At 35.2% G+C, this 18,662-nt stretch overlaps 1 protein-coding gene across 8 annotated transcripts in view; it reads left to right on the forward strand.

The window, feature by feature from the left end:
• Positions 1–3,943: 3,943 nt before the first annotated feature.
• Positions 3,944–18,662, forward strand: part of LOC5567461 (transcription factor GAGA) — a 56,887-nt gene continuing 42,168 nt past the window's right edge. For 3 of the 8 annotated variants that reach the window (XM_021852842.1, XM_021852849.1, XM_021852845.1), the window contains exon 1: positions 3,944–4,230. The gene's annotated coding sequence lies outside the window, so the exon portion shown is untranslated. Of the gene's footprint in view, positions 5,007–18,662 lie in introns of all 8 variants that reach the window. The other 5 variants (XM_021852843.1, XM_021852844.1, XM_021852848.1 and 2 more) reach the window with 5 other exon arrangements.

Consider the following 18,662-nt stretch of genomic DNA (forward strand, 5'->3'; position numbering starts at 1 on the left):
TCATCCTTGTTTCCACATTTTTGTCAGTTTTCAGAATAAAATCAATTATTAGCGTGTAGTAATAGTAAATCGTCACTCAACAAGCAAAAAATCACATTGATTGATTTGAATACTGAGAAATAGGCTTTGCTCTTGTCCACATTTGATCAGCAGAAGTTTTTTCGTTTTATTTTATATGGGGAAAGGCATCTAACTTCGAATTTCTCGTAAATGAAAGCATTAATCGAAAATATATTTGGTAGGCGTGATAGCCATCATCATTACTTACAACCGGTACCAAATATTTTTTCGAAAATAGTTCCCAATTTTGAGAAATAATTCGTAAGATGCATTTCGCCACACAAAAATTTTTCGCGTTTCCTTCTAGCGATTTTTCGTGCATAAACACTAGCGCATGTGCGTTACTGTGCGCTGAGTAGCGAATCAGACCATGCATGTAACCCATTTAAAATGTGGTAAATAATATTTAAATCGAATTTTCTCATAATCAACGATCTGAGGATCGGCCCTTTTGAATTGTTACGTGAGATATCGTATTATGCATCCGGTAGAAATCCAGACCAACACTTATTTTAAATTATTGTTTTCTCGGGCCACGAGCATCGCAGCTAATATGTGAATAGTGCGCTGTATTCATAAAAATCGTAAGAATGCAGCGCCACACTAAAAAACTGATTTCAAAATGGTGCAAGTTGAGGCGCGTCGCGAGTCTCGCTGGCGCGATCTGGTTTGGTGGCGGTGCGACAATATTATTTTTCTTTCAACTTGATGAGAAAACAGCGTCCTGTACGAATATGAATTAGAGTCACTGTATGGAGATAAGGCTCAAGAGCAAGACCGAGCAACGGTATATTTACTTACCAAACTAATTCAAGCTTCTTAATAAATTTCACTCAGTTTTCATAAGAATTTTCACAATAAACAATAATTGTAACTTGGATTGGTAACTAATGGCGTTTTCGTTTATTCCTAGAGCGAACCTAGGTTCGCCCTCGTTTCGCCCTAACCGCTGTCAAAACGTTTTTTTATTCGATATATCGATATATATACCATTATCAAACAGGTAACGAAGAAAAGCTTAAAATTCAAAATCTGCTCAGATTTCTATCTGCACAATTCTCAAAATGGCAGTATGGTTAAGTCGTGCCCATACCTTCTGGGACACCTAATATCATAAAATTAATTACTTTTTTGTAAATGTTATCTAGATTTCCATGCCTTTTATAATCTTCGCCTATAATTGCAAATTCCTCCTAAGTATGGTAATCCTAACAAGATGGCTTGAAGGAAAGGATATGCCAATTATCTCTATATTGAGCTCACCTTTTGATTAATTGCAATAGAATGCAAATTGGCCAACGCGTATAATACAGCTGCCACGTGAGAACAAGACTCGGTAACTCCTACAGGGCATTTACAGTGTGCGGATTTGATGGAACCCAGAGTGGATCTAGATAAGAGTGGCGTCAATGTCAAAATTGGAACAGCGGCGAACTGTCATTTCCATACAAATCCGCGTTCCAATCGAGCAGGAGACCTGTCAAAACTGGAACATGACGTCACTCTTGTTTACAGGCACTCTAATGGAACCATGTTTCTCGACGATGATCCAGGGAGTGTGTGGTGGCTTTGAGAGATTCATAGATCGTTGGATCTGCAGACAGTTGTGATGTTAGAACGGAATAGTTTTTTTTGTTCAACTTTTGAATTCATTTGTAGTATGCCACTTCGTAGTTAGCTGAAACCAAAACTTACCTTCCCACGAACGACATATAAATTATTAATGCAGCAGCCTTCAACGGAAGTAACAAAACCAGATTCAAATTTATTGTACGCATGAAAACTTTTTTCAGATTGAATCAAGTTTCCCGAAAACGGCGATTTGTGATTGAGTAGATAGTCCACGACGTGTCCGGTTGTTACGGTTGTTGGAATTTCCACACCATTTGTTCGGGCACAGTAAGGATCGATAGAATTGATCACACTTATTTTCTCTAAATATCGGTTCTTTACGACACCCGACAACTCCTGTATTGCAAGGGATAGCCGGAAAAACGAACAACTAGGAGCCTGCTCCATGTTCACTAGACGATCACCAACAAGCAGGAACCGCAAGACGAATACGAATGAAGAAAAATGGCTAAGTCCAAAACGTAAACGGTGATGGCAGCTGACAAAACGACGCGGAACTTTTATTTCTCTGACCGACGCACGCGACTTTTTTTTTACAAACTGATGCGGCAAAGATAGCTGCAGGTTTTGTCCGCACTGTTTTCTCAACCGTCAACAATGTGCGAAAAAATCGAACATGCAGCATAAATTCGGGTTTATGATTTATGCTCTTCGATTTTTTTAGGTGGGCAACATATCTAACAAATGTCTAACAATGGCAACCGCCTAACTTCTTCCGTCCTGGGTAGAGTCAAACCCAGGTTAAAGTCTTAAAGCATAGGTTATGGTAATTTTTCGCTGTTGAATACTTTAATTTTTTTTTTAATGAACAGGACAATCTTTTGTCTCCACATGCGAGCAGAATCAAAAATCGGAAACAGGATAGATGGATTCTGCAGCATGAAGCTAAGTATGCTGTTTCGCTCAAGAAAAGTAAAGAAATTCCTTGACTGAAAGAGTGAAGAAATTTCCTACAGAGAGCCCCCTTTGAAGTGACATTTCTTCTCAACTGCGTACTGCGATCAGAAAAATGCGATTTTCTTAACTATTTCTTGGAAGAAATTTTCCACGCATCGAGATAGGCGATTCCTTTTCTTGTCAGTAGCAAACCGGCCTTGAAAATGAAAAACAAATCTCGATTACTTTTTCAAATAGACCTAAGTAACTTCCACATGGTTTTGAGAAAATTAATTCAGAAGAATCACAACCAGTCTTCTACAACTGTTTTAAAATGAATCACCTTTTTAACATTTTTTTGACGTGTACATTGCTTAAATTTTGCATACAATGAGCTCGCGTTCAAAAACTACGGAGTTCATATTATTTCACACAAGAATTTTATGACAAAATGAAAAGCAGTGGGGCGGTGAAAGTGGTGGTTAGGATGCGAAAGTTAAAAATCTTACTTTCGTCGTTTCGTAAATCAAAAATCGAACTTCGCACGTTGGTTCACCCATTTTTAGTCCTAGTTATGGAGATATAAAGCGGCGTAGACTCGAACCAAAAAAAAACATTACTTGCGTCAATTCCAACAGTGGTACAAAAACTTCGCATGAGTAGTCGAATAAAACGGTGTATCTTTTTGTCATTAAATTTCTGTGAGAAATTTTTTTTTCTATAACTTACGACTTTTTGTACCATTGTGAAATCGACCCAAGTAGTTTGTTATTTTGATTGGTGCTTACGTCGTTTTGTCTCTCCATATAACCGAGAGGTGTTCGTAAATTCGGTAAACGTTATTAAAATGAAAACATAGTAGGTTCAGAGTGGAATGTGTAGGTTTTAAACTGTGGAATGTTATGAATCTATAATGTAAAATTCGTTTATGGACCTAAGTTGAAACCTGTTCAGAATCGCAGTTTCAATCCCAACCCGATTCGGGTTTGACGAAAACGACATAAAACGAGATAAGTCTGTTTTAATACTTTTTCGATGAGAACAACACCAAAATCCGTCTCCTTTGAGAGTTCTTCATTTCTGACCAAGTCCCGTATTCAATCGTTCCCATCCATCACATATATACTGCTATCTCTTTCCATCGTAGGGGACATTCCACGTGCCCTCTCGTTCGCACTTTCACACGGGATTGCGGTAAATTTGCTTTCCACGCAGGCTCTCTTCGCAACACAACTCACACACACACACATGCACACCACCAAACGCCATTCTACACCGTTTTCTCGCGTCAGCCCGCATCCAGCTCTCTCCCTCTCGCACTGAAATCGATTTTTTCTCCGCAAGCGCAATTTTTTCTCTACTCTACTCCGTGGCGGCCATCATCATTTTCGAGCATTCGTGTCGTGAAGAAGAAGTGGAAACGCTGCGCTTTCTCGAAATATCGCTCTTGGCTTATTACGAGGCCTCTTTTCCTTTTCGCATTTTAGGGAGCACAAAATTGAGTCCGAAGTGTGATCATTATTCGCGACGGTGGGAGCTTTAGCTCTTTTTCTGATCCCTTGTTTTCCTGGATAGTAAGAAAACTAAAAAAAACAGTGTGCAAAGTGAAGTTTGAAAGTTTTTGGTGAAGTCGCGAGCAAAACGCGATTTTGGTGATTTACGGTAAGAGGGAATTTCAGTGTGTGGTGAATCGAAGAGGGCAAAAGTGGAAACCTATCGCCTGCTTGGATTATTGGACGTAAAACCTATTGAAATCGGCCACTTCCGGTCGCGAAAAGTTGTCCAATCGCGAGTTTGACCATCAGACCGTCGTTTTGCAGACTTTTTGCGCAGTTTGGAACGCGTTTCGGTGCGTAAAAATCGAACGGGAATTTTTCATTCGTGTGGCCCTCTTTTTTTCTGGTGGCTGACGACGACGTCGCTTGTCGTTGTTTTTGTTGGAGAGACATCTTGGGAAAGTGTATAGTAGGAAAAAGAAGCTAGCAGTGGCCAGAAGAGCAGACAAGAGCTGTGAAGAGTGTAGTGCTCCTATACGCGGACGGATTATTCGCTCCCGGAGACCCCCGGAGCAGCAGCCGGAACAACGAATCCCTCTTGCGAGCAGGTGGTAACCCACTCCGGGATTTAAGCGGGATAATATTTTGATTTCCAAGTTTTTCGTCGAAATCAAATTTTTCCATCCCGAAGAAAACGCCTGAATTTTTAGGGTCGATATTTTTTCGCTTGAGCAAGAGTGAGTGAGAGGCGTCATCGCCTTCGTTTTCGGGATTTTGTTGGACCAGAGTCGTGTGAGCAAGAACAGTTCCGTTCGTTTGTGGAAGCGAGAGGGGGTGTTAGGGAGAGCGCGGAAAAGAGAGGGAAAACGAAGAAACGGGGAGTGTGTGAAGACAAGCAAGCATCAGGAAGAGAAGAGTAGTGGTGTGAGAGGTGAGCGTACCGTAAGCGCGGATCGTTCCTCAGTGTTGCCAGTTGTTGGGGGAGGGTTTCTCGAGATAGCGCTCCCGTCCGTGGTGGAATATTCTCGGGGCTGGAGATTGTAAACAAGAGCATTATTGTGTTCTCTGTTTATGTTGATCATCTCTCCGGTCGTCCAAAACAGTGATCCTAAACCTATTATTCTCATTGATTTTTCTGTTTATGTTCTTTCTTGGTTCTATATTGCATTTTTGTGTTTGTTTTATTTATGAAATGCGAGCGTTCGGCGTGTCTAGTTTTCTTATATTAATTTAGGGTTGATGTTTAGCTTGAAAAATTCCTGATCTTTTAAAAGAAAGAATGAAAAGCTTGACCGTTTCAAAATTTGGGAAATAAGTTAAGACATTTATTAAATTGTATATATAATACAAAATTTCCAACTAAGTGTCATTAGTGATAATATTAATTTGTCATTAGTGATAATATTAACCCTCTCTTTCCCATGGTAGCTCCAGAGCTCCACTAGTTTTCGACGAACTGGAGACAACCCGAATTAGATGAATACTTAGTAATAGTTACTAGAATATGTTTATATACTCATCAGATTAATCCAAAAGTAAACTAACTGTTTCAATATTAAAACTATTGATAAACAATCAATTTACTATTGAAAAACAACTAAAAACTTTTTTACCGAATTCGAAAAATTAAGACCATTTGCAACATTGTTTGTTCAAGTACTTTTGATAAAAACGCTTTTTTCGTAAAGAAATAGTCGATCAAAGTCGTGGGAAAGAGAGGGTTAATTTGTGACCCAAAGACAAATTATTTGACCTTTCTTAAGATAAGTTCAAAATAACTACTGGTTGGGGCCCAGATAGCCGTAGCCATTCAGCAAGACCAAGCTGAGGGTCGTGGGTTCAAATCCCATCGGTCGAGGTGCTTTTCGGGTTGGAAATTTTCTCGACTTCCCAGGGCATAGAGTATCTTCGTACCTGCCACACGATATACGCATGCAAAAATGGTCATTGGCACAGTAAGCTCTCAGTTAATAACTGTGGAAGTGCTCATAAGAACACTGAGAACATAAGCTGAGAAGCAGGCTCTGTCCCAGTGGGGACGTAATGCCAGAAAGAAGAAAGAAGAAGAACTACACGGGGCTGATTGTCTAATGGCTTCTGCTTCCCAAGCAGGAGGTCGTGGGTTCGATCCCAGGCCCGTCCCTTTATAATTTTTGTAACATTATTCTTAACTAGCTTACCAAGGAAATTTTAAGGCGAACAGCTATGTATAATCTTTGAAATTGCATGATACTGACGACCACAAAATCGCCTATATTTATGCTCACGGTGTGTTTCATAGAATAAGTTTATTACAAAAAAATAGATAAGTCTGAAACTTCCCCACAATTAGGTCTAGGTCTCTCGAGTTCATTTGCTGCAAAAACCAAAAAAATCGGTCGGGGGGTCTAGAGTAATTTATTTTTGTTTGATTTCGAGAGACTTGCACATATTCAAGCGTGTGCTAGAATAAGGGCTTAAGTCGCATGATCGATTTCTCTTCCCTCCCCTTGGTTATGCGACCTTGCCGCGATGGGAGGGCATAATCCATTAGCCCATATGATGGAAACCAAAGGCGTAACCTGTAGTGGTGGTATCACATTTTGGCACTTTTTGCTTAAAGCCGCGTCATAATTCATATGGCATAGACGCAATAATATCTCGGATGTGATCCAACGGACATTCTGCGTCATTGGTAGAATTGATGCCCATTTCAAATAATTAATCTATTCGAAGTGGACATTAATACTATTGGCGATGTTCAGTTTGCCTTTTGCTAACCAGAATGATCCGTAGCCACTCTTACTATTAGCTAGCTAGATACATCGTTATCATATACGACGTAGGGAATACTTAGGAACTCTTAGGAAAATGACTAGTAGATTCACTGAGTAGAAATAAGTGGCGACAATCTTATTTTAATATGGTTTTTACATTGCCATAATAAGAAATACCTCTTTTGTAACAGCGGTATAAATAATCTAATTCCAGCTTCATTTTCGCAAAATTTACAAGTAGAAAGTAGGCGTTGTGAAGCATTGCATTTGCCACCGAAAAGTGAATCATGTAGGAGACTGTAATAGAAGCCTAAGGTAACTTTACTCTTCAATATTCACTATAAAATGACTATGGAAAGTAAGACGCTGAGATCGATCATTAGGGTACACTTGCTAGTTTCGAAAAATTGTTGAACAGACAAGGAAAGCGACTTTTTTCTTTAAGGATATATGAACGTAATGAGACCAATAAACACTTTTAACAACAAAAAATAAAATTAACTAGAACTACTACTAAACAGCCTAATTTTGTTGAAACTTGACGACAATTGACGTTTAAGACTCTAATCTTACGTAAAAGACAGGAGTAATCAGAATAGCACTTGAATGACAAATTATTCAAAACCATTTCGACTAGACAGTATTAGTAATGACACTACTACACAACTATTTCAAACAAATTCTGATGGAGCTGCTGATTTTCACAATGCTTCCTTTTCTCAGAAGCAAGGGAATATGGGCACTTTTCAAAAACTACCACGTCACAATACTAATGAAAAAACAGTGTTCATGTGGGCGCCATTGCCTAGTCCGTCTGAGTATTGGTCCTGGTAGAGGGGAAACTTGGCAAAAGCCAGACCGAGGGTTCAGCCTTGACAAGTTAAGCTGTCAGGCAGCTCCAACTGAATACCATACAAAAAAAAAAAAAAAAAAAAAAAAAAAAAAAAAAAAAAAAAAAAAAAAAAAAAAAGTCGCATGATCGATTTCTCTTCATCGATCCTCTCTTCTGCGAATAAAGGTGACAAAATGCAAGTCGAAATTTAAAAATGTTTGAAAATCCAATCTCCCATGTGTTCCTTGCCATCCTGACTATAAAAATAGTGTTCTGTGAAATTATCAGCTTTCTAGGTGGTGATGTAAAGGTGGCCCAAAGACAATGTAGGTTTATTTGGAAATTACTATGAAGATATTTTGAAATATGCTCCAACCACGCTTGTACTGTAATGTAAGTACAAACTTATTATCCCATTGTGAAAATCATTCTTCAAACCATAATAAAGAAATTTGCTGAAGAAAGAAATTCAATCCGACGGATAGCAGAAGAGATCTTCAAGAGTTTGCTTTCTATTATTTAGCTTAATATGGGACTATAGCCCTGCAAACATGTACAAAAATCCCAAACAAAATTTGCTCAAAAGGATTTGTTTCTTAAGCAACATCCTTCATTAAGGTTTGAAGAATTTGTTTTCAATATGGGATGATACGTTTCTACTTACATTACAGTACTAGCGTATATTTCTCAAAATTTCTCCATAGTAATTTCCATATAAACCTACATTGTCTTTGGGCCACCTTTAAATCACCACCTAGAAAGCTGAACATTTCACAGAACACTATTTTTATGGTAAGGATGTAAGCATATGGGAGATTGGATTTTCAAACTATTTTAAAATTTGAATCGCCATAATGCACATATGTTTGGATGCATGTATAAATGAATGTACGTATGTATATCTGCAAGTAAATATTTAAGTATACTAGGAATACTGGAGAATGGATATTAATCGAGATTTCAGTGCTTTTTTCAAATGCGACCGGTTATTTTATAAAAAAAAAATGTTATCCATCTATTAGTATCCACCTATTATAATAACAAATAAAACAACCATTTCCAAAAAGTAGATGAAAAAACTGAATTTAGTACTATACCATTTAATTCCACTAGAGTTTGTATCCTTTGACAGATACGCGCATTTCGACCTCAACTTATAGGTATTTCACTAAACAGCTCGAAGATTTATTATCAACTATTTCCAATAAAAAAAAAAAAAAAAATTATCAAGATTTGTAATTTATGTGCAAGTATGTAAAACATTTGAAACTATTCCGGTATTTCACTTTTGTATCTACGAGTAAAAAGAGCAATCTCGCATAATTTATGATCTCGTCCTAAAAGCCATAGGTGACCAAGTGTGTAACTTGTCACTGATCAAACGGTATTGCACAATGCTACGATGAAGAGAAGATCCTCCTCTGTCTCCCAGCGGTGACAGTTTTTATTTTGGTTCGTTTATCTGCTTCATAACAACGAGCTACACACACGGTTACCAATGGTTTTAAAAAGCCATTGTTAAGAAATATTTCCCAACAACTTCTTACATCATTATGACCAATTTAAGTACGATTTTCAAGGGTTTTCGTGAAAACAAAAAAATAAAATGGTAGTTTCGCGATTATGCGTATATCATATGTCATTTATGCTTATTACAGCTCTTTTGACCAAGAACAACTTTGATTTCCATGCCAAGGTAGTCAAATGGTTTGATCTTTCAGTTTGTTCCGTATCTCCATACGTTCAACGCAATGTGCGTCTTTACAGAAGCACATATCCATAAATACTTTACACAAAATTAAAAAAAAAATGTTCTGGACCCCCCGACCGATTTTTTTTTTGATTTTGGTCGCAAATGAAAGAGCAAAGTCTAATTGTTTTTAGTTTGAAATTTCAGGCTTACCTATTTTTTTGTAATAAAGTTGCTCCACAAAGACACCGTGATGCTCCGACCATACTCCATCGAGCATTTGGCCTCAATACGGTTGTAACGTTATGCATCTGAAATAACTACAGCCTTATATGCTGTTGTAGTGTTGCTTTTGTTGTGAAATGTTTCAAAAATTCCACAAGATTTTATGAATTAAGGCTGGTTTGCTACTGACAAGAAAAGGAATCGCCTATCTCGATGCGTGGAAAATTTCTTCTAAGAAATGGTCAAGAAAATCACATTTTTCTGATCGCAGTAGGCAGTTGAGAAGAAATGTCAGTTCAAAGGAGGCTCTCTGTAGGAAATTTCTTGACCCATTAAGTCAAGAAATTTCTTTACTTTTCTTGAGCGAAACATCATACACCCGATTCTGTTTTTGCACGGATTTTGTTTACACGGCCGTGCAAAAAAAAGTTCCATACAATTTTTTACACCAAAATCTTATTTTTGCATGAAACATGGAGAAATTGTGTTACTTTTTTTACACGGTTTTTGAAATTTTCAACTGAAAACTTTTTTTGCACGGTACGCATCCCCCGTGCAAAAACAGAATCGGGTGTACTTAGCTTTAGGGAGTATAATCTCACCAAAATTTATAGAATATTATCCTGTATACCTAGTTGTTGCACTGTTGTATGATGCATCGACTCATGGAAATATCGAGTCATCATAGTAAGCATAAAATTTTGTTTATAGTATGCATCCATGAGTCGATTTCGAGTCATGGAACATCGACTCATCAAGGTTTAACTGAAAATAATAAAACTCGAATATTTTGCGCTCATCATCTCATTCATGTTCTTGCTTTTGCATATGTCGAGTTCGTTTTTGAACCTGAGTTGGAACTGGAGAAACCCGTTTCACATTCTTAACTTTAACCCGATTCAAGTTTACTTGAAGTCGATTTGTTTACATTTTAGTCAACAACCAAATTCCTAAACACACTACAATGATGAAGGGTTCGAAGATATTCTACGTATTGGAATGAACAATGTTTCAGAAAACTCCAGAGTGTTCTGTCAAAAAGCTGTTGTAGTGTTGCACAATTTGCTATTGGTTCTAATATTAAAATTGTTCATTGTAGCGCTCTGAAATTGCTGTTGTAGCGCTCAATGAAACTTTTTGATGAAACATTTCAAAGCGTTACTGACAGACAGAAAACTGTGGGATTTTATATATATATATATATATATATATATATATATATATATATATATATATATACAGGTCGGACTCGATTATCCGGAGACTCGATTATCCGGGGACTCGATTATCCGGGATTCGATTATCCGGAATTTTAGACTCGATTATCCGGAGTTTTGTTTTTGATGTTCTTGTTTTTCAATTTTTATGCATAAATCTGAGAAAATTTGGTATTGCCATATACAATATGAATGATTTTGCAGTTAAGAACGTGTTTAAGAAGAGGGGGTTTGAAAAACTGTTTTTTTTTTGTGTATGCTGGTCAAAAATTTGTTTTTCTTATAAAGGCCCGTACTGTTCCTAGAAAAAAATTCTGGCTACACCACCGCATCATATGAATAAAATAACGAAAAAAGATAATATTTAAGTTCTTTTATCGAAGATTTTAATATTTTTCTTAGTGATTCGATTATCCGGAAAATTCGATTATCCGGAGTGAAAAAAAATCGACACTCCGGATAATCGAGTCCGACCTGTATATATATATATATATATATATATATATATATATATATATATATATATATATATATATATATATATATATATATATATATATATATATATATATATATATATATATATATATATATATATATATATATATATATATATATATATATATATATATATATATATATATATATATATATATATATATATATATATATATATATATATATATATATATATATATATATATATATATATATATATATATATATATATATATATATATATATATATATATATATATATATATATATATATATATATATATATATATATATATATATATATATATATATATATATATATATATATATATAATTATCATAAACATCATCAGTTCTAGAATTCAATAACTTGACTTACCACAGTAGTGTCCTCCCGGTCGAATACATGAGCCATCACTAACAAAAAAAAACATTCCTACTTTCAAGGTAGCTGTGGGAAATACAGATTCTCCGGTTTTATAATAACAAGGGTTATCTAATTAACATTCCTTCCTTCTCTCGATGGACATGAGGACGTGGCCGGCGCCGTTATAAATCTAGAAACACGGTGCCCGATAGACCTCTAGGCCAATTTAAAAAATCCCTAGGAGGAATCTCAAGAAATCTTGATTTATAATCCATATAAAATTACGCAATGGCATTGGAAAAACCTACAAAAACACTCAATAGTTGGCCAAACTGTTCCCAACTAGTATACAATTGTTGCCATTGTTATAATTAGACATATTTACAACTGACTCAACTTATCGGAGTGGCTAAAGTATGTGTTTTTTTTTCTATAGTTTACAGGTTTAAGTTTAATTGATTGTTGTTCGCTATGATGAACCGATTTAAAGGTTAAATAAATAAATTACCAATGTTGTTATTTCGGATAAAAAGGATCTGAGAATAAATGTAACACAATTATAGTTGAAAGATAAGCCATGTGATTACTGTTATAGTTGAATAGAGCAAGTATCAACCGTTTGTTTCTAATTTGGAATGATTTTGTTGCTCTGACACGCTCACGTCAATATCAGAATGAACATACGTGGATGTCATCCACGGGGCCAGTGACCTCCACATGATTGATGCAACTTTTTCTTCCGGCATTCGCACTAAATGACCAGCTCACTGAAGTTAACCGTATTTTATTCGCTTAAGGTGAAGATGAATCGAAGCCAAACATCAAATTTTCAATAGCACAGATCTGGAGAACCAAACATCCGTTTAAACTGAAACCTTAATCGATTGATTACTAGCTGGCGGTGACTAATGACGAATTCCACCCAGAATGAGTCGAAAAAAATAAAAATCGTGCTCGATAGTCTTCGATTTGGCTAAAATTTTGCACATGTTTTTGGTATGGTAGAATAAGTGTTTTCCAGAGAAAATTGATCATTTTGACTCAAGTGTAACTTTTGAAAATGGCCTATAAATTTAGGCATGCTACTTATTTGAAAAATGCTAACTCCGAAACTGTTGATTTTAGAGAAAAATATTCTATAAAGAAGTTGTAGTGAACCGTTTGGACTATAAGAAAAAAATATACACTGAAAAAATATTTTATTAATTTTCATATAAAATTCAAGAATAAGACTTAAATTTTAAATTACACAAAAACCTCATCTTTATTATCTTTCAAATTTTCACCATAGAATCTTGATAGTAAACAGATGTTTGGGACAAAGTTTCATGATGGAGAAATTTTTAATAAAAAAGTTTTTCTAAGAACAACTTTTGGTCGATTTTCAAAATTTTGATATTTTGTAAAAATAAATACGTTCTGATGATACAGTAAGCATCTTGAAATGATTCTAAGCCATAATGATTAAATGTATAATTTCTCTAGAAGTAGCCATTTTCAAATTATATCGATTTCAATGCAAAAAATATTATTTAAATATTAAAATAGGCCATTTTCATTAGTTATTCATGATTCTCCATCAAGGAAAATAAGTGAGTGGAAAGAAATATGGTCATAACTCTCGAAAACGTATTATTATTAATGGAGAAACGCGAATAACTTATGAAAATGGCCTATTTTAATATTTAAACACTATTTTTTGCATTGAACTCGAAATAATTCGAAAATGGCTACTTCTAGAGTAATTATTCATATAGTCATTATGGCTTATAATCATTTCAAGATGCTCAGAACGTATTTATTTTGACAAAATATCAATATTTGGAAAATCGACCAAAAGTTGTTCTTAGAAAAACTTTTTTACTAAAAATTGCTGCATCATGAAACTTTGCCCTAAACATCTTTTTACTATCAAGATTCTATGGTGAAAATTTAAAAAATATTAAAAATGGGGTTTTTGTGTAGTTTATAATTCAAGTTTTATTTTTGATTTTTCTATGAAAATAAATAAAATATTTTTTCAGTGTTTATTTTTTTCTTATAGTCCAAACGGTTTACTACAACTTCTCCATAGAACATTTTTCTCTAAAATCAACAGTCTCGGAGTTAAAATTTTTCAAATAAGTTGCAAGCAAAAATTTATAGGCCATTTTCAAAAGTTACACTTGAGTCAAAATGATCAATTTTTCTATGGAAAACACTTATTCTACCATACCAAAAACATGTGCAAAATTTTATCCAAATCGAAGATGGTCGAGTTCTGTGACTGACCGATTTGACATGGAATCCGTCTAATCGATTAAGTTTTCTGCTCGAACGGATGTTTGGTTCTCCAGATCAGAGTTCTTGAAAATTTGATGTTTGGCTTCGGTTTATCTTCACCTTAATAATCTTCGCTCCTGTCCTTAAATAAATGTGCTTAGAGAGCCAAGAATCAGCGTTTTATACAGGAAAAATTGACAATGTTTCATTTGGACATGCTTGCATTCATTGTTGCTCCCTTGTAATATAATGAAAAACTGATTTATTTTTTGAAACACTTAACACTATGACAGATAAGCCTTTATTAGGCAATAATGTTGAAATGTCGTTTCTTTTTGCAAGTTGCGGGTCTCTAAGCTGGTTACGTAATCTTTAAAAAGATATATTCGCAGCCAGAACACGTGTTTCACTACACGCGAAACATTATTATCACACGTCACAAATATTCTATGGCTCTTCAACAACTTCAACTAAATCCCCATCCCCTTGCTTAGGCAACCAATATAACAGAAGCTGCTTCGTTCTTTACCTGCAACCATATACGTTTGGGTAGAGTTAATGGAATTACAAGCTTATCCTAGTTGTTTCTAAAAAATAGTGAAACCCTATTCTAATGCACTGCGATCGTTTCCAATAAAGTCATCGTCTTCAAATTCAATGAGTATACGCGACAAAACGCAATATTGAACAGTGAATTCGGAAAGTCATCTCCTTTTCATTCCATGTAATTTAGTAATGTAAAAACATAGGCACCTCGTCTATAATTCTTACACTTGATTGTACTGCGTTTCCAGCTCATGTTTAGATATTACCATCTTATTTTTAAGTCCATGATATTACCTGTCACAGCTAGATTTTCTTTTCGTTACCGAGTCGAACGCGATCTGGAATTCAATAAACAGATTGACGATGAATTCTGTTTTTTACTTCGTTCGGTTGCAGGTATAGAGCGTTGAAGTCCAAGTGATGTTATACGTAAGTAGTACTTATTGGGGACAGTGTTGATAGACTCACACTCAAATCTCTATCAATACTCTCTCCCGTGACAGCAAACTCATTATAGGTCTGCTTCGCAAATCTCACGCTTGAGATTTTGATGCAAAATCACTCAATCAACTCAAACCGTAAAAAAATATTCAGTCGCAAAACACATAAAAAACTCGTGAAACCCAAATGTTGTTGTTTACGTTAGAAATGATTACTATAATTTTACCAGACTAACAAGAAATTATTGCCGTTTGAGTAAACTGTGGAAATACGAGACAATGAGTCGAAAAGGTGAGCCAACTCATTCATGATTTTTTGGCTGCTGAGTTGCGTGATTGACGAAAATCTCAAGCGTGAATTAAGAGAAATTGAGTTTTTCACAACACTGATTGGGGATTTGTTTGAAGTTGTTAAAGACTTTGACTTTGTCTGGAATGAAAAGGAGTTTCCGAATTCACTGTTCAATATTGCGTTTTGTCGCGTAAACTCTTTGATTTTGCAGACTATGACACTTATGACAATCATGTTTCCCGTGTTTCCTGTTGTGGCTGAGAATGTAGAACAGGATAATTTTTACGTGTTGAGTGTTTAAGTGTTGAGTGTAGAAAGAAGCAATTTTTATTAGGCAGAATAAATACGGCAGAATTTAGTGGTCTGGTTACTTAGTGTGAAAGTCGAAGAAAAAGGTGTAAATAAATAATATTCAGCATTGAATGTTTCAATATTATATTGAAATTCATTTCTTAGATTTCATTTTATAAAACTCAGCTTACTGGTTTAAGCCATGTAAAAACAGACTTAAAGCCTGGTTTACTACTGAAAAGGTATCGCCAAAGAAATTCCTCGTCGATTCCTGCAGAAATTTTCTACAGCGATTCCCATTTAAACTGACATTTCTTTTCAACTGCGTACGGCGATCAGAAAAGCGCGAATTCTTGAGCGAATCCTTTTAGAAATTTACCATGCATCAAGAGAATTTACTTGTCAGCAGCGAATCAGGCTTAAGCCACTCTGGTAAGTTAAGTCAGTTGTAAATGTTTCTAATTATACCAACGGTAACAATTCAAGCATAATTTTTCAAATCGGCGTATCTAACATTTGGATGGATTCGAGAAAAATGCGATGCAATATATTGTAAAGCATTTTAAATCCTATTTAAAATGTTTTGCATTTTTTCTATTGTTGTGTCTTATACAAGTTGAAAAAAATAACACTGTTTCTAACCACTATTAAACAATTACGATTCGTTTTGAATTAGATTGAAAAACTGGTGAAATTATCAAATAAACCCTTTTGCTTTGTACTGCTCACATACACCATGATGATTCGTCGATACCATACCTTGATCGATACATACACCTTGCTTGATGCGTCGGTTTTGCAGTTCATTTTTCACATGCGTCACGTCATATACACCAGTATTGTTTTAAAGTTGCACATACACCGATTTGCAAATTCCCTTAAAACCTAATAGAGTTCGTTAATTCGACAGTTTCTACGTTCAACTACAACGAATATTGGTTTGCGAATGTTTCCATTTTCAACTCGACTAACAGGAGCACCGGACGGAGCTGTGAGTAACAAAAGTAGATGGAGAACAGTTCTTGTGAGAAATTTGGTAAGAAACATTGTCTAGAACCGAATACTGATGATGTTCCACATCAGTTTGCCGACGCGTCAGCTAGCTACAATTGTAGAAATCCGAATTTCTCAATTTCCAACATGTTTAGTGATTCGGAAACGGTATGACGTATCTGCTGATTCAAATTTTATGTTTTGATTCGGCATATAGGTCGCTTTACTATGAGCATATGTACGGTGTATGTGCTAGCATGAAAATGTTGACAGTTGAGTCGCTTTACAATCACAGGGTGTATGTAGCCAAATTAAAAACACTGAGTAAAGTGCACAAAGGGCAGAATTGAAATTTATTTCAAAAAATCGAAAAATGCTTTTAGGAATACTTTTGTTGGCTCAATATGTAGATTATGCGTTTGTCAAGCCCATGCAAAGCAAATCTCGGTTTGTTTATTTTTGCAGATACGTCAGATTGAAGAATTATGCTTGAATTATATACAGTGCTGTTCTGAATAATAGCAGCGCATGTCGATTTTCATACAAAATGCTCAACTTTGACATGCTGTAATTATGTTCCCTTTCAAGCAATCGAGCTGAAATTTTCTCCACAGAACTACAAATATGATCAATTTTGTAACTAAAAAATTTCAGTTTTTTCTGAGTCCCTGCCGAAAAGTGAGACACTAGGTGAAATTTTTCGAAAAAATAACAGTTTTTCATTTTAAAATTTTTCTTCTACAAATATTTTAAACATTTTCGGTTTAGGTGTAGGTTTGGTAAGTAAGAGGAGATTGTTCCAATGGTAAGCAATATACAATTTAAAACTATAATGTCAAGCCGAAATTCAAATTTTTAAAACTGCTATTTTTTCGAACAATTTCACCTAGTATCTCACTTTCCGGCAGGGGCTTAGAAAATTTTGAAATTTTGTGTTTACAAAATTGGGCATATTTGTAGTTCTGTGGAGAAAATTTCAACTCGATTGCTTGAAAGGGAACAAAACTACAGCATGTCAAAGTTGAGCATTTTGTATGAAAATCGACATGCGCTGCTATTATTCAGAACAGCACTGTACTAGTTAATAACAGTTTGGCCAACTTTTCAAACGTTTATATAGTTTTTTTCAATGATGTTACGTGATTTAAATATGGGTTATATTGAATTTTCTGAATCCAAATTGACTAGGAGATAAAATATATTTTTTTCAGCCCATATCTCAAGACGATTTAAAACCATTCTTTCCATAAGTTTACGAAGACATGATAGTAAACTTATTGGTCTACGACTATCAGCCAATGAAGCATATTTTCCCGGTTTAAGTATACTTACTACTTTAATTGAACGCCATTCTAATGGAATAACATTGTGTGAAAGAAATGAATTGTAAATTGAAAGTAAATGCGTTTTCCCTTCGTGCAGTAAATTCTTAAGAACGATAAAATTTAATATTGTCAATACCTGGCGCAGTATGATTAGTAATAGATAATGCTAAATTAAACTCATGTATTAAAAATGGAGAACATAGTTCTGGAAAATAACTGATTGATTGTTTTGTTTTAAAATTAATAGATTGAGGAACAAGATCTGGGCAAATTTTTGATGCAAATTGATCAGTCCAATCATCAGAGTACTGCAATAAAGCAGGAAAAGAATGAACATGAGAAAAATAATTCATTTTCCTTATTATTTTAACTTTAATACACCTTATCTGGCCAGGGTTCTCCTAATTTGGCCTCTCATAAGAAATAAATGTTTTTGGCCAATTTAGGAACCGAAGCTAAATCTCTGGCCAAAACTGATTATGGTGGCCAATATAGACCAACGAGATTTTCAAAGCGAAAAAATGCGTTCAGCTCAGTTCCGATATTTTTCATACATAATATGTATGGACCAATGCACGGGTTCATTATTATGACGTTTCAGCGGTGCCAAATTCATTGGTTACCATGACCACATAAATAACACGGCACCGCTCAAACGTCAAGTTAGTGAACTCGTGCATTTCCTTATTTTTTTTAAAGACACTTTCTCTTATGTTGACCTGAACCTTCTTCTTCTTCTTATTGGCATTACGTCCTCACTGGGACAGAGCCTGCTTCATCTCAGCATAGTGTTCAATAAGCACTTCCACAGTTATTAATTGAGAGCTTTCTTTGCCAAAGTTGCCATTTTCGCATTCGTATACG

The sequence above is a fragment of the Aedes aegypti genome, chromosome 3 (genome assembly GCF_002204515.2).
Source record: "Aedes aegypti strain LVP_AGWG chromosome 3, AaegL5.0 Primary Assembly, whole genome shotgun sequence".
Taxonomy (NCBI): domain Eukaryota; kingdom Metazoa; phylum Arthropoda; class Insecta; order Diptera; family Culicidae; genus Aedes; species Aedes aegypti.